The sequence below is a fragment of the Halichoerus grypus genome, chromosome 9 (assembly GCF_964656455.1).
Source record: "Halichoerus grypus chromosome 9, mHalGry1.hap1.1, whole genome shotgun sequence".
Taxonomy (NCBI): domain Eukaryota; kingdom Metazoa; phylum Chordata; class Mammalia; order Carnivora; family Phocidae; genus Halichoerus; species Halichoerus grypus.
Genome location: NC_135720.1, coordinates 144,345,379 through 144,361,496, shown reverse-complemented (window position 1 = coordinate 144,361,496; position 16,118 = coordinate 144,345,379). Strand labels below are relative to the sequence as shown.

Below are 16,118 nucleotides of genomic sequence, written 5' to 3'. Positions count from 1 at the left end.
GTTAATCCCCATACATTACATCATTAGTTTTAGATATAGTGTTCCATGATTCATTGTTTGTGCATAACACCCAGTGCTCCATGCAGAACGTGCCCTCCTCAATACCCATCACCAGGCTAACCCATCCCCCCACCCCCCTCCCCTCTAGAACCCTCAGTTTGTTTTTCAGAGTCCATCGTCTCTCATGGTTCTAGGAAAAGCATTTTAAATATCAGAACTGAAAAGCACATGCCCAAAGTATAAAAATCCTTAAGTTAAGTAAATGTAATTTTGTGGCAACTCATTGCATGGTCTCCTTTTTCTTCTTTCCCTGTAGGTGTGTGAATACATTACCAAATGAGTTTTTGGTGTTTGCTGTTAAAAACCAGTGTCCCCTGCCGACAGCCTTTCAGGCTTCCCTCCATCTCACTTCCTCACTCTCTTTTTTAAAGTTTCTTTCTTTCTTTCTTTCTTTTTCTGTTTAGTAATTTCTACACCCAACATGAGGCTTGAACTCATGACCCCAAGATCAAGAGTAACACACTCTTCCAACTGACCAGCCAGGTGCCCCTCTTCTTCATCCTTTAGAAGCATAGAGCTCTTAGCAGAATAAGAATTTAGGTGGACAGTGCTTTAGGACAACCCATGGATTGTGAGAGAAATAGTAGCGGTTCTCTCTGGGGGTCATCACTTGCCTGCCCCCAGCATTCAATTCCCAGATCAGTTCTCCTTCTTTCCTTGGGTCTTTGCACAGAGCACCTTGCTTGTAAGTGAATCTGATGGACGTAGGCCAGGCCACATGGTTGTGTACTCACTAAGACTGTTCGGAGGATAATAGAAGGTCAGCACCTGACTTTGGCTTTTAATGTGTGAGTAAAATAATACAGAATAGTGCTGGTTTGGGCACACACATACCAGAGTTAAAGTGAACAGAGATTAGCATGGGCCCCGCACAAGGATGACATGCAAATTCATGAAGCATTCCATATTTTTAAAAGAAAAAAAATTAAAAATTAAATCAAGCAGGAAATGCGGGTTTGACTAAGCTATCCTTGGACTGGTAGATTTCATCCTAACAATTGAGTTCATATCATTGTGAAGCCAATATTCCCCAGGGTAAAGCGTGTCTAAGATTTGAAAAGTCAAGTTAAAATTCAACTGAATTGTGGATACCTCCTGCTTCACTAAAAATGAAGATACATTTTTAAAAGAGGCAGAATGTTCAGCATAGAAAGTAGGTGCGGAGGACCGGTGACCGAAGTACCTGCTACCTCCATCCTCGAGTGAGCGTAAATGAGCTCACCAGCAGCAGAAGGCTCCTAAGAATGTCCCAGGACAAGTATCCAAACTGGATTTCTCTAGTAGAGAATTCAGCTAGTTCTTTGCTCTGGGATCCTTCAATTTTTTAATAAATTTGATGTAGAATTTGTTGAAATGACACAGTATTCCTATTTTAACTACATTTCATCCAATTTTATTACGGATATCCCCCTTTCTTGGAACATGAGATAAAAAGAGACTGTGATTCACCACTTAAAAGAGCATGCCCTTCCTCAACATCATAAAGGGCATTTATGAAAAGCCCACAGTGAACATCATCCTCAATGTTGAATCTCCCTAAGATCAAGAATGAGACAAGGATGCCTCTCTCACCACTATGCCGTTCACATTGTACTGAATGTTCCAACCAGAGCAATTAGACAAGAAAAATCCATCTAAGGCACCTGAATTGGAAAGAAATAATAATATTGTCTCTATTCACAGAAGACATGATCCCAAAGAACCCACAGGAGCTAACAAATGAACTCAGGAAAGTTGCAGAGTACAAGACACTCACACAAAAATTAGTTCTGTTTCTATCTACCAGCAATGAACAGCAATCCATAAAGAAAATTAAGAAAGCAATCCCAAATTATAATAGCATTTAAAGAATAAAATACCTGGGAATGAATTCAGCCAAGGAGGTGAAAGACTGGTATACTGGCATTCCCGAAAGAAATTAAAGAGGACCCAAAAAGGACATCCTGTGTTCCTAAATAGGAAGACAAATGTTGTTAAGGTGTTAAAACTACCCAAAGTGGTCTACAGATCAATATAATCCCTATCAAGATTCCAACAACCTTTTTTTGCAGAAAAGAAAAAGCCATTCCTCCAATCCATATTAAATTTCAATATGAATTGCTGAAGCAATCTTGAGAAAGAAGAACAAAAGTGGAGGGCTCACACTTTCTGATTTCAAAGCTTAGTGAAAACTAAGGTAACCAAAACTGTGTGGTACTGACGTAAGGACAGACATACAGACCAATGGAATAGAATTGGGAGTCCACCAAAAAACAAATAATCCAATTTAAAAAATGGGCAGAAGACCTGAACATTCTCCAAAGAAGACATACAGATGGCTAAGAGACACATGAAAAGATGCTCATCATCAGGGAAATGCAAATCAAAACCACAATGAGATATCACCTCACACCGGTCAGAACGACTAAAATCAAAAACACAGAAATAACACCTGTTGGTGAGGATGTGGAGAAAAAGGAACTCTTGTGCACTGTTGGTGGGAATGCAAGCTGGTGCAGCCACTCTGGAAAACAATATGGAGGCTCCTCAAGAAGTTAAAAATAGAGCTCCCCTATGATCCATTAATTGCAGTACTGGATATTTACCCAAAGAATATGAAAACACTAATTTGAAGGGATACATGCACCCTGATGTTTATTGCCACATTATTTACAATAGCCAAATTATGGAAGCAGCCCAAGTGTCCATCCACTGATGAATGGATAAAGAAGACATGATATATATACAAATGGAGTATTAGTCAGCCATCAAAAATAATGAAATCTTGCCATTTGCAATAACAAGGCTCACTCTAGAGAGTATAATGCTAAGTGAAATAAGTCAGAGAAAGAAAATTATCATATGCTATCACTCATATGTGGAATTTAAGAAACAAAACAAATGAACAAAGGAGAGAGAGAGAAACCAAGAAATAGACTCTTAACTATAGAGAACAAACTGATGATTACCAGAAGGGAGGAGGTGGGGGAAAGGGGAAATGGGTGATGGGGATTAAGAGTACACTTATCATGGTGAGCACTGAGTAATGTATGGAATTGTTGAATCATTACATTGTACACCTGAAACTAATATAACGCTGTATGTTAACTATACTGGAATTAAATTTTAAAAACTTAATTAAAAAAAGAATTGAGAGTTCAGGAACAAACCCATATGTTTATGACCAAGTGATTTTTAAAAAAAGATACATATTTATTTATGTGTATTTTTAGTTGTGATTTAAAAACCCATAAAATTTTCCATCTTAACCATTTTTAAGTGTGGTAAGTAGTGTTAAGTATATTCATATTGTGGACTAGATCGCCAGAACTCTTTATCTTGCAAAATTGAAACTTTATACCCATTAAACGATTCCCCAGTTTCCTTTCCCCCACAGAATGGTAACCACCATTCTACTTTGTTTCTATGAATTGGACTATTTTAGAAATTTGTATAAGTGGAATCATACAGTATTTGTCTTTTTGTGACTGGCTTATTTCACTTAACTAACAAGCTCAAGGTTCCAAGCTGTAGCATGTGACGGGATTTCCTTCCTTTTTAAAGACAAAGTAATATTCCGCTGTATGTATGTGCCACATTTTGTTTATCCATTTATCCTTCCAAGGATATGTGGGCGTCTTTCACCTCTTGACTATTGTGAATAATGCTGCTGGGAACATGGGTGTGCAAATACATCTTTGAGACACTGCTTTCAATTCTTCTGGATATATAACCAGAAGTGGAATTGCTGGATCTTTTTTTTTTTTTTTTAGTGGTACTATTTTTAATTGTTGGAGGCACCTCCCTGCTGTTCAGATCCATTTATGGCATTTGCACCCTTGGTAAAACTGAACCCATCATGACTCAACTAATAGAAGTTGCTCAGGAGGACAGTTCAGTTTAGGATAAAAAAGCCTTGGGTGGCTTCTGAGATCACTGTTTGGGAGGTAGTGTTGTATTTATGGTAACTAATGAAAATCTGGAGAACACCAATTTCAGACCAAGTACAAAGCCACAGTCATAGGGAATCCTAGTCAGGGATCTTGTTCCTAGAAATTCAACTAACCCTTACCCCCCTTTCACTGATTTTTTTTTTTTTTTTTAGTGAACTCTTCCTCCCCACCGCCCCCGCCCCCCAAAACAAAAGTTTAGTGATCTGAGCTTTGGGAAGAGCAGGTGTTTCCAGGTTGTCCACGAGTTAGCAGTTTTTCCTTCTGCCAGCAATACTCTGTTCTTGATCTCAGCCCGTCGCTTATCTCCTTCCTAGGACTTCCAACAAATTTCAGTCGTTGTGTTTCTGTTTACTTGACGTCATCTGTCGGGTCTACTAGAAAGGAAGCGCCTTGAGGACACACCTGCTGCTTGCGGCTTGTCCGTTGGTGAATCAAGTGTGGCACAGCGCAGGGCAGCGCGCGCGTGTTAAATGAGAAGGAAAGGCTGCCCAGCAGACGGGAGGGGTCGTGCGCGCCTTACCCTCCGGCAGGGGAGGAAAATAACGGCAACGACCACGAAGGGACTCGAACCCTCAATCTTCTGATCCGGAATCAGACGCCTTATCCATTAGGCCACGCGGCCGGCTGGCAGGTCAGCTTCGCTACGCTGTGTGCAAGGAGTGTGTAGCGCGGTGGGGAGGGGTCCTTCCCGCGGCGGGTGCTGGGGATGCTGCTCCCACAGAGCTCCTCGCTCGAGGTTAGCTCACCGACAGCTGAGCCACGGACCCGCAGAGCCGGCGAGGACGCCCAGCTGAGCCACGGACCCTCAGCCCGCGAGGACGCCCAGCTGAGCCACGGACCCTCAGCCCGCGAGGACGCCCAGCTGAGCCACGGACCCGCAGAGCCCGCGAGGACGCCCAGCTGAGCCACGGACCCGCAGAGCCCGCGAGGACGCCCAGCTGAGCCACGGACCCTCAGAGCCCGCGAGGACGCCCAGCTGAGCCACGGACCCGCAGAGCCCGCGAGGACGCCCAGCTGAGCCACGGACCCTCAGAGCCCGCGAGGACGCACAGCTGAGCCACGGACCCGCAGAGCCCGCGAGGACGCCCAGCTGAGCCACGGACCCTGCAGAGCCCGCGAGGACGCCCAGCTGAGCCACGGACCCTCAGAGCCCGCGAGGACGCCCAGCTGAGCCACGGACCCGCAGAGCCCGCGAGGACGCCCAGCTGAGCCACGGACCCTCAGAGCCCGCGAGGACGCCCAGCTGAGCCACGGACCCTGCAGAGCCCGCGAGGACGCCCAGCTGAGCCACGGACCCGCAGAGCCCGCGAGGACGCCCAGCTGAGCCACGGACCCTCGGAGCCCGCGAGGACGCACAGCTGAGCCACGGACCCTCGGAGCCCGCGAGGACGCCCAGCTGAGCCACGGACCCGCAGAGCCCGCGAGGACGCCCAGCTGAGCCACGGACCCGCAGAGCCCGCGAGGACGCCCAGCTGAGCCACGGACCCGCAGAGCCCGCGAGGACGCCCAGCTGAGCCACGGACCCGCAGAGCCCGCGAGGACGCCCAGCTGAGCCACGGACCCTCAGCCCCCGAGGACGCACAGCTGAGCCACGGACCCTGCAGAGCCCGCGAGGACGCCCAGCTGAGCCACGGACCCGCAGCCCGCGAGGACGCCCAGCTGCACGTCAGAGAGGGGAGGCTGGCTGCTGGAGGGGAGCACCACCGAGGCGTTGACGGATGCTCGGAGAGGTGGCGCAGGTGCGGGGCTGATGCTGCCACCTGCCCGGGGCCGGCCCGGGGCTGCCTGGAGGCCTCGAGGACGCTGAGGGCCCGGGAGGCCGCACAAGCCCGGAGGAAGGCCGGCCACTCCGCGTCTGTGAGCTCCCGGGAGAAGGAGTGTCCCCTGTCCTCGACGCGGCGGTGTCCCCTGGCTCGTTTGCGGGTTAGTCCACAGAGCAGCAGGGGTTTGAGAAGAGCTTCACAGCCACCAGGAGTGGGTGGAACAGGGGAGGTGTGAATCGTCCAACTCTAGAAGTAAAGCAGTAACCCCCGTCTGTCCACGGACTCGATGGCTTGGGTCCCTTGAGAATGACGAGTTGTTTGAAGCAAACCCAAGTCAAAGCAGAATTCTCCCCTCCACTCTCACACCCTCCCACGGAGAGGGTCTCTCTCGCCAACGTCTCCCATGTCTCCCAGTTTTCTCCAGCAGTATCTTCCCTGGGGGTTAAGGCAAAACCCACATTCTGGCCCAGTCCTTGGCTTAGCATTTTTGGAGCGCCTGCTGTGGAGGGCTGGGGTCCAGCTCACCGGCCAGGGAGAGATGCGCGGCGGCGCGGAGGGTGTCCCAGAAGGAGCGCAAGGCGGGCGTAGTAGCTCGTGGATTATAGAAACGGCTGCGCACACACACACACACACACACACACACACAATATATTTTGTCTCTTTTAGGAAGGCAGTGTAGGGGAGGAAAAAATGACCCTCTTTGGGTCTCTGGCTGTGTCCAGAAATTAAAAGGACAAAGAGATTAACAGGAAGAAAGCATACAAATTTATTAGATGTAAGTCTTGCGTGATGTGGAAGCCTTCATGAGGAAATGACGACCATAAGAAACGGTTTAATCTGAGTATTTTTATGCTGGGTTTGATGAAGAGTGGGCAGCCAGAGAGAAATAGTATAGGTCAGAAATTATGAGGTAAGTGTAGTAAATTGGGCAAAGCTTAGCAAGGCCTGTTTGTTAGGATTCTTCTTGATTTCCCTTGGTTTTCTTGAGATAAGGACGCTCCTTTCCTCTCAGTATAGAGAAGGGGCCTCTCACTTGGTGGTTTTATGACCTAATTCAGGGGTGGGAGGAAGGTCAGAGTGACCTTCCCACTTCTGCCATTTTTTGGGGTAGTGCCCTGAATTTCCCTTGGGTAAAACGTGAAAAATTTATGTTGTCACTCTAAAATATTTATTTCTGCAAGGAGTGGGGACCCTCAGTCAATTACTTTTGGAATAGGGCCACGAGAAAATAATTTCAGTGAAATGCAAGATCTGACCATGGAACTTCAAGCCTCAGTCTAATGCCCTGCAAACCGAACTATTTCAGTGACTCAACATTATGTGGATTCTTTGCATAAGGCGATCTTTCAGCAGATGGGCTTCCCAGACTGCTAGCATTGATCAGGGTAAGGTGCCTGAGCCCTGGGGAGGGCTGGATGGACAGAGAAGAGGAATGCGTCCTCTGTTTTCAGCGACCAAAGTAATGGTTGGGCCCACTTGCCACAAACCTCACTGAAAAAAAAGCTTCACATTCGGCCCTAACGTCTCTCTGTCTCTCCCCTTCCCCTCCTTTGCCTGATTAACAAATTTCCCTTCCCCCATTCATAATGAGAAATCAACATATTTGCACTGTCTTAAAAGTAACTTTAGGGCTAAAATCTTAGAATTTACACTTCAAGGGCACCTGGGTGGCTCAGTTGGTTAAGCGACTGCCTTCGGCTCAGGTCATGATCCTGGAGTCCCGGGTCCCGCATCGGGCTCCCTGCTCGGCGGGGAGTCTGCTTCTCCCTCTGACCTTCCCCCTTCTCATGCTCTCTCTATCTCATTCTCTCTCTCAAATAAAAAAATAAAATCTTTAAAAAAAAAAAAAGAATTTACACTTCAGAGAGAAAACAAGGAAATGAAAAGGAAGGGGAAAAAAGGGGAAAACATCCCTACATTATAATATTTACATCTATAGCTATCTTTCTGTCTAATCCCAATTTCATAAATCACATGGCTACAAAAGTTTCTGCATTTTTGTTGACCAAGACATGCCCCTCTGTCCTTAGGGAGGCAAGGGAATTCTGTTTTCCACTGAAACAGAAACCTATGGTTCCAAATCTGGGAGCTTTTCTCTGAAAGGGTGATGGGGGGAGTAGAGAGGGTAGGGGGCGGGGAGAAGGGCTGACGTACAGCTCAGCAAACTATAGACCTGCTAGATCTGTTATGGCCCAAAAGGCAGAAACAAAACCATTTGACACATAATTCTAAGACAAAGAACATGCTAGAGTTTGTGATTTTATTAATAATCTTTTGGTCAAAGAGTGAAAATACAGACAGAAAGACTCTTAATACCCCCTAACAAACAAATTTAGAAATTTGAAGGTGGTTTGCAGATCCAAGCTGGGAAGTTTTGCATGACAATTAAGTAGCACTCTTTAGAAACAGGTGGTCATGTTCTTTAGGCGATAATATTGAACTTTTAAAAAAAATTATTTATTTTTTTATTTACATTCAATTAGCCAAGGTATAGTACATCATCGTTTTTGATATAATGTTCAAGGATTCATTAGTTGAGTATAACACCCAGTGCTCATCATATCACGTTGAACTTCTGAAGTCTAAGCTCTTTAGTGGATTCTCTTGGATTTCTATCTTGACATCATTAACATCTCCCCTAACCCAATTTTGTAGGGTAGGTGTAGAACACTGATCTGTTCTCTATATGTAAGAGGGTTTGGGGTTGTTTTGTTTTGTTTTAGGTTCTACATATAAATGAGATCATAACAGTATTTGTGTCTCTCTGTCTGATTTCTTCCCTTCATTGTTCTTGTACTTGGTTAGACTAGACTGACCACATTATTCCTTAAATATGATGTTGGCTTTGGAGTCATATGGACGATCTGATTCTCTTCAGAAAACACTTGCTTTTTAGTTTTAGGATATGGTGGAAGCATAGAAACAATCTTCTCCAATCTACCTGGGAAAGTTTCTGATTTTTGAGTTTTTTTCCTTTTGAGTCGCCATGCTGTACATTACATCCCCAGGACTAATTTATCTTATAACTGGAAGTTTGTACCTTTTTATTCCCTTTGCTCATTTTGCCCCCACTCTGGCAACCACTGATCTGTTCTCTGTATGTAAGAGGGTTTTGGGTTGTTTTTTTTTGTTTTAGGTTCTACATATAAATGAGATCATAATGGTATTTGTGTCTGTCTGATTTATTCCACTTAGCATAAAGACCTCAGGGTCCATCCATGTTCTCACAAATGGCAGGATTTCCTTCTCTTTTTGGCTGGAAAATACTCATACACACACACACACACACACACACACACACACACACCCCCCACATTTTCTTTATCCATTCATCCGTCAATGGACACATAGGCTATTGTAAGTAATGCTGCAATAAATATAGGGGTGCAGATATCTTTTCAAATTCATGTTTTTGCTTTCTTTGGATAAATACCCAGAAGTGGAACTGTTGGATCATATGGTAGTTCTGTTTTTAATTTTTTGAGGACCCTCTATACTGTTTTCCATAGTAGCTGCACCAATTTGGATTTTGAATTTTTCCAAATTCCTTTTGACACCTACTGAGAGGATTTCATTTTTTTCTCCTTCAAGCTATTAATTCATCTTAATAGTGATTTTTTCCTGATGACAAATCATTCTCATGTTCCTAGAAAAATACTAGTCCAATATGGTGTTCATTTTAACATGTCAACATTTTATTCATAATTTTTGTGACAATACACATGAGTGAGATTGGTCTTTTGTTTCCTTTTCATTCAGCTTTGGAAAGCTTTGGAGTCAAGTTTACACAAGCTACTTTAAATGAATTGGAAAACTTATTTAAAAATATTTTTTTTATTTAAATTCAATTTAGTTAACATATAGTGTATTATTAGTTTCAGGGGTAGAGTTTAGTGATTCACCAGTTGCATATAACACCCAGTGCTCATCACATCACGTGCCCTCCTTAATGCCCATCACCCAGTTACCCCATCCCCCCACCACCCTCCCCTCCAGCAACCCTCAGTTTGTTTCCTAGAGTTAAGAGTCTCTTATGGTTTGTCTCCCTCTCTATTTTCATCTTATTTTATTTTTCCTTCCCTTCCCCTATGAGGAAAACTTAATTTTTAAAAATATACTGCAAAACAGTTTAAATGATATTGGAAGTGTACATAACGTTATTTCAAAGCCTGCCATCATTTTAGGTGACCACATTGCTTTTCTTTGGCCAGCTGCTCAAGGGTTTCTGAAAATTGTTACTATATCCTGAATATGTTTTGGATTCTATGCAAGATTTGAAGCTGCTCAGATAAGGCACTCAAAAACTGATGGAATGAGTTGGGGATAATTAGGAGCAGCTCAAGTTCCCTGAAAACCAAATAACTTCAGACGTATTTTCTTTTTGGGTTACAGAATTGTCCAATAGGAAATTATTTCAAGTTGGAGTACCTCAGTTTGGAGAATGTTCTTCTCTAGCAAGAAAAGAAAGTCAAGACTGAGCTCAGAATGCTGAGATTCAAATCGGCCATATGCCCTTATCTTGCCAAGCAGTCCTGGGCACAAGGAAGGGGCTTGCTGCCATGGTACTAATGTTGTCTTTTCCAACACACACAATTAGTGGTACCGTGGCCATGAATAACTCTTAGCAGCAGCTAGGTTAGAAAGCGAAGCTGTTGTGAGCAGGACTCGAGCTTGCCGAGGGGAGCCCCAGTAGAGTTCAAGCCCAACACCTCAGCACTCGGCCATCACAGAGCTCAATGTCTCCATTCCTGATATATCTATATCAGTCATAATGTTTGCTTGGGGTAATAATGTTTGGGGTAAACATGCGTGATTTTTATTTATTTCTATTTTTTAAAAAAGATTTTATTTGAGAGGGAGAGAGAGAGCAAGAGCATAAGAGCAGGGAGAGGGACAAGCAGGCCCCCCACTGGGCAGGGAGGATGCGGGGCTCAGTCCCAGGACCCTGGGATCATGACCTGAGCCGAAGGCAGACGCCAACTGAGCCACCCAGACATCCCAAGATGTGTGATTTTTAAAATTCAGTGGCAGATCAGATCCATGTCTCACGGAACCCAAAGCTTATATAATATTGGGGCCATCTTTAAGAAAAAAATATAAAAACGTGAATACAAAATTAGCTATGAAAGTAAATATTTATTTAGAATAAGAAAAATTGAAACAAATTACAAATTTTAAAAAGCTGATGAATTCCACAAACGTCACAAAAAGTTAACTTATTAATATACCTCTATGTTTCTTCTACATTATTTAGCTGCATTATTTTTTATAACCTTTCATATAATAACAGTTTTGTAGCATTATTTTCTATAGAGAGAAATAGATCATTCAGTCTTCTAACATGGTTAAATTATTTTTTAACTATAGTTTAGAAAAGTGTTTTTTGTTTTTTGTTTGTTTGTTTGTTTTGCTTCACATCTGATAGCAATGCCAAGCATATTTTTCAAACTGTTATTACATTTGGGAAATCCTTGAAGGTTTTTGTTTTGTTTTAAGATGTATTTATTTGAGAGACAGAGAGCAGGGGAGAGGGAGCGAGAACCCAAGGAAGCCGCACGGAGTGGGGAGCCCTCAGCGTAGGGCTTAATCTCATGACCCTGAGATCATGACCTGAGATGAAACCAAGGGTCAGATGCTTACCCACAGAGCCACCCAGGAGCCCCTGAAGTTTTTTCATATATGAACTGCATTTTCATTCTTCCACAGCATTGTGAGAAGAAAGAGTGAAAAAGAACCTTGGCCGGTGAGGGCAGTTGTGACCCGAAGCTCGCGGGAGCCTGCAGCCTAGGAGCTCTTGCTGAATTCAAGATGGTGGCTGATCCTTGCTTTTCTAGTGTTTAAAAAATGACGAAAGAAAACCATTTAGGTGATACAAACGAACTTTAACACTTCATGAAATGGACAGTCTCCTTTCAGAGAACTGCAAAATGGGCTAAAAGGCAGGAAACTTTTATAGCATAAAGAATAAAGAACAAGGAAGAGAAAAACAAAAAAATTGCTGATGGGCTGGGGCCACATCAGCCTTGCTTGGGGCGAGGAGGCCCAGAGCTGGCCGGGCATGTAGGGAATGACCGGATACTCTGCAGTTCTGGCCAAGCAGATCAAGGTCATCCACAGGGATGTGGAATTTACCTAAATTTCGGTTTGCTGACGTGGCACCCCCTGGCAGGAGTGGCTCCAGTTTGGGCTTGGAAAGCGATTTCAACAAGTGTTAATGTAAGAAGAAGGAAATAATAAAGAAGTTATTTGGAAGAATTCCAGAATGATCTGAATTCCCTCAGTACCTTCAGTACTTGCTGAATACTTTCACAGATGCAGAAAGAGTCAAAATGAATCAAGTCAGAAATAAAAATACCTAGTTGTCTGGACAGGGATTTCTAAGAATTCCCTTCTCTCTTCCCCTAACTCGGAGCTGGAGTAGCGGAAGGGCAGGGAGGGTAGAATCATGAGCTCCTATTTTCCTCCTTGGAAAAGGAGCTTTCCGTGAGCAAGTTCCACGTGGGGATGGCTCTCTGAAGCTGAGGAAATTTCTCTTACAGTATAACAAAAAGACACAGAAATGGAAAGTGAAGACATTCAGAGATGATTCCAGGTAGTTCAACAACCAACTAATAGGAATTCTAAACAAGAGAAGGAAGAGAATGAGAAGACAGAAGAAAAGAAGAAGAAAGAACAAAAAGAAAATTATCAAAGAAATATTTTAAAATACGTTCCTAGAATCAAGGGCCATGAATCTACAGATTAAAGATGAATTAGTTAAGATCGTGCTAACTGCTGTAAAACCAAAACAGCCCCCAAATATGTCATGACTTAAGCAGGAATGTATTTCTTGTACACACACAGTAGAGAATGGGGTTCCTGATCAATGGGGGGTGTTCCTTCAATCAACAGGTCAAGGACCCAGCTCCTTTCAGTGTGTGGCTCACCATCTTCAACACATGGGTTCCAAGTCGGCCTGCTCATTAGGAGAGTAGACCAAGAAAGAACTTGGAGGATTGGTTAAGAAATGTCCTTATGGGGTGCCTGGGTGGCTCAGTTGGTTAAGCAACCGACTCTTGACTTAAGCTCAGGTCATGATTCCAGGGTCCTCGGGCTCCCTGCTCAGTGGGGAGTCTGCTTCTCTCCCTCTGCTCCTTCCTCCACTCGTGCTTGCTCTCTCCCTCTCAAATAAATAAACAGAATCTTATAAAGAAAAGAATAGAAATGTCTTTATGATTCAGCCCTGGAAGAGCAACAAATCCCGTCTATTTTTCACGGGCACTCTCTTCTGCATACATACAAAAATCAGAATCTCTAGATCGGAGGTCTCTGCAGACTTCCAAGGCCATGGATCACAGTGCTTATCAGAGGTTTCCAGGAGGCTGTCCCATACGTGTCTAAAAATTCTTGTCCAAAACCAAACTTACGTTCATCTTCTGGATCCCATCCCACTGACCACAAATAAAAACAAACAAATAAGCAGAAATTCTACTGCTCCCAGCTTACTAGCTTGGGGAAAGACAAGGACATCCACGTTAGGCAAGCTACGGTGTGCATTCTGAGTGCACGCTGTTTGCAGATCCATCCAGACTCTTAAGTCCTGTTTCCTCCTCACTTTCCTTCTCCTGTTAAAGGTCCTACCCCTTCCATCTCTACAGCCTCCGCTGGTTTAGGCCTCAGGCGTTGTTCCCCCGGACATCGCGGGTACCACCCAGCATGCCTCCCTCCCTAGAGCGGGACAGACCACCGTCCGTGACTGGCAAAGCGTTGAGCAGTCGGCTCTGCGATCGTACGGCGATCCTGGCTCTCCCTTTACCCCCAGTTCTGCTCTTCAGACTTGCGTGCGACTAGCAGGAGAGCCCCCGGGGCCAAGCCCGGTCGCGATCGCTTTACCCTTGGAGGAGAAAGACGCAGTTTGCATGCCCATGGATAGAACCTGAACCGTGCACCTGTGAGTAAAATATGCTTGGATACCTACATTCAAAAACTTCGCTGTTTTTCTGAGAATCTTGTAAAGCACGCGCATGTGCCTCCACTGTCTTTTCTCATGCTCTGCCCAGGACTGCCAACCAAGCGCGCCACAGGGCAAGCGAGCGCGCAGAGCCCGTTTCCTGGTGCTGCCGGGGCGGGGCCCGCCTGGGCTCGGGAATGCCGCCGCCGCCCGCCCCGCAGCCCACCCCGCAGCCGACCCCGCAGCCCACCCCGCAGCCCACCCCGCAGGCTGGCTTCCCCGCCCCGCCCCGCAGCCCCGCCCCGCAGGCTGGCTTCCCCGCCCCGCCCCGCCCCACAGCCCCGCCCCGCGCCGCCCCGCCCCACAGCCCCGCCCCGCCCCGCAGCCCACCCCGCAGGCTGGCTTCCCCGCCGCGCCCCGCCCCGCAGCCGACCCCGCAGGCTGGCTTCCCCGCCGCGCCCCGCCCCGCCCCGCCGGCTGGCTTCCCCGCCGCGCCCCGCCCCGCCCCGCCCCGCCCCGCAGCCGACCCCGCAGGCTGGCTTCCCCGCCCCGCCCCGCCCCGCAGCCCACCCCGCAGGCTGGCTTCCCCGCCCCGCCGCGCCCCGCAGCCCACCCCGCAGGCTGGCTTCCCCGCCCCGCCCCGCCCCGCAGCCCACCCCGCAGGCTGGCTTCCCCGCCCCGTCCCGCCCCACAGCCCCGCCCCTCCCCGCCCCGCCCCGCCCCGCCGGCTGGCTTCCCCGCCGCGCCCCGCTGGGGTGGTGACAGAGCGTCCCGCGCCGCGGAGGAAAAGGGGCAGTTCTTGGGCTGTTGAGACGGAGGGGCTGCACAGGGAAGGAAAGCAGTTCGCAGCGAGAGGCCGGAGTCGTGCGCGCGGAAGGACGGCCCGCCGGCGGAGAAGTCCTTCTTATATTTTAGAAAACCGTCCGCGCGAGGCTGCCTCCCAGGCGCGGGCTCCCGGTCCGACTCCGCAGGCGGTTAACTAAGGGGAGAGCTTAGTCCTTCTGAGTCCGTTGGGGCTCGACTGTGTTCCGTGGAAATAACCCCACGCACAGCGGCGCCCCGCGGCCTGGCCCCCCGGAACCGCCCGCCAAGGCGCCCGCTCTGCAGACCAGCCCCCCGCACGGCCGCCTGCCTTCCGCGCTCGGTGGGCTCCGGCCGGGAGAGGGCGCTGCAGCGGCCGCCGCGCCCGGGGGCGGCTCCTTTCCCGCGGCGCCCGGGTTCCCGCCGTCCGCGTCTGGCCGCGGCAGCTGCGCCCCCCGCGGGTGCTCCGCGCGCGGCCGCCCCGGGCCCCCCCGCAGTTCCCCTCCGGCCGCCCTTCCCGGCAGAGAGGCCCCCGCCCAGACCTCGCCCTGCGCGCCGGGCCGCGCGTTCCCGGCAGGTGGCGACCGGAGGGGGGTCTGCGGACCAGACGGGGCCGGTCGTGGCCGCTGCGTCCGGCCGCAAGCCAGAGTCTAGGGCGCAGAGCCCCGGGGCTGGCCTGGACGCGGCCGACACCGGCGGCGAGGAGCCATAGGGCCGTTTCCGAGCCTTCCCCCAGCGCAGGGGGTGTAGCTCAGTGGTAGAGCGCGTGCTTAGCATGCACGAGGCCCCGGGTTCAATCCCCGGCACCTCCACTTTTGGCAACATTCACTTTTGCTCGAACCCCTGCCGGGTCGCCTCATCATTTGTTAAATCGTACCTGCCGCTCGCTTCTTTTCTCGTTCTTTCGTTCTCTTGCAGTTCCTTGAACTCACACGAAAAACGAGACCGCACGCGTCTCTGCTCCAGGCCCCGGGTGCCAAGTCTGCAGGCACCTCCGGCTCCGGATCCCCCAACCCCGAGAGCACGCTCCGCACCGAATTCACTAGCGCGCCGCGGAGCTTCATCTCGCAGTGTTAGCGAAGAGCAAGACGCGCAGAAAGGGGAAGAGGGGCGCGGCGCTCAGGAAATTCTCCTCCGCCGCCCCCGCTTTCTGCTCTGGAGCCCCCCACCTTCCTCCGGGGACCGCGCGCCGTCCTCCCTCCTCATCTGTCTCCCCACCCCTCCCTCTGCGGTTACACCTTCTGTGCGCTGCTTTGACGCGCTGTTCCTGACTTTCATTACAGGAACTTCTGAAGCACACAGTAAGCTTCGGATCTAGATAAAGGTTCTTTATTGTGTTAAATAGATTCGATCCTTCTTATCTGACTGATTTGAGGAAACACCTGCTTGGTTCATTTGGAAAGATAAATTAGGGAGAGAAATCAGAAAATAAAGATACAGCCCCATTCCCTTTTCTTACCGCTCCTGGCTCCGTCCCACGTTTTGAAGGGCTTTGTACTTGTGTGTGTGAACATCTCAAGACACTTCCAAGCTTCAAGCACACCCCTGGCAAGGAGCCAGTCCAGGGCCCGCTGCGAGGCCTGGGAGCATGATGCTAAGGGCATGGGCTGCGCTCACAAGGATGGCCTCAGA

The 16,118-nt window shown here is 48.2% G+C and overlaps 3 non-coding genes across 3 annotated transcripts; 2 read left to right on the top strand and 1 right to left on the bottom strand.

Annotated features, from left to right (window-relative positions):
• Positions 1–870: 870 nt before the first annotated feature.
• On the top strand, positions 871–972 carry LOC118554904 (U6 spliceosomal RNA). Its single transcript, XR_004926716.1, has one exon. It is a non-coding gene; the product is annotated as a U6 spliceosomal RNA (small nuclear RNA).
• Positions 973–4,541: 3,569 nt separating this feature from the next.
• Positions 4,542–4,614, bottom strand: TRNAR-CCG (transfer RNA arginine (anticodon CCG)). Its single transcript has one exon. It is a non-coding gene; the product is annotated as a tRNA-Arg (tRNA).
• Positions 4,615–15,226: 10,612 nt separating this feature from the next.
• On the top strand, positions 15,227–15,298 carry TRNAA-AGC (transfer RNA alanine (anticodon AGC)). Its single transcript has one exon. It is a non-coding gene; the product is annotated as a tRNA-Ala (tRNA).
• The last annotated feature ends 820 nt before the right edge of the window (positions 15,299–16,118 follow it).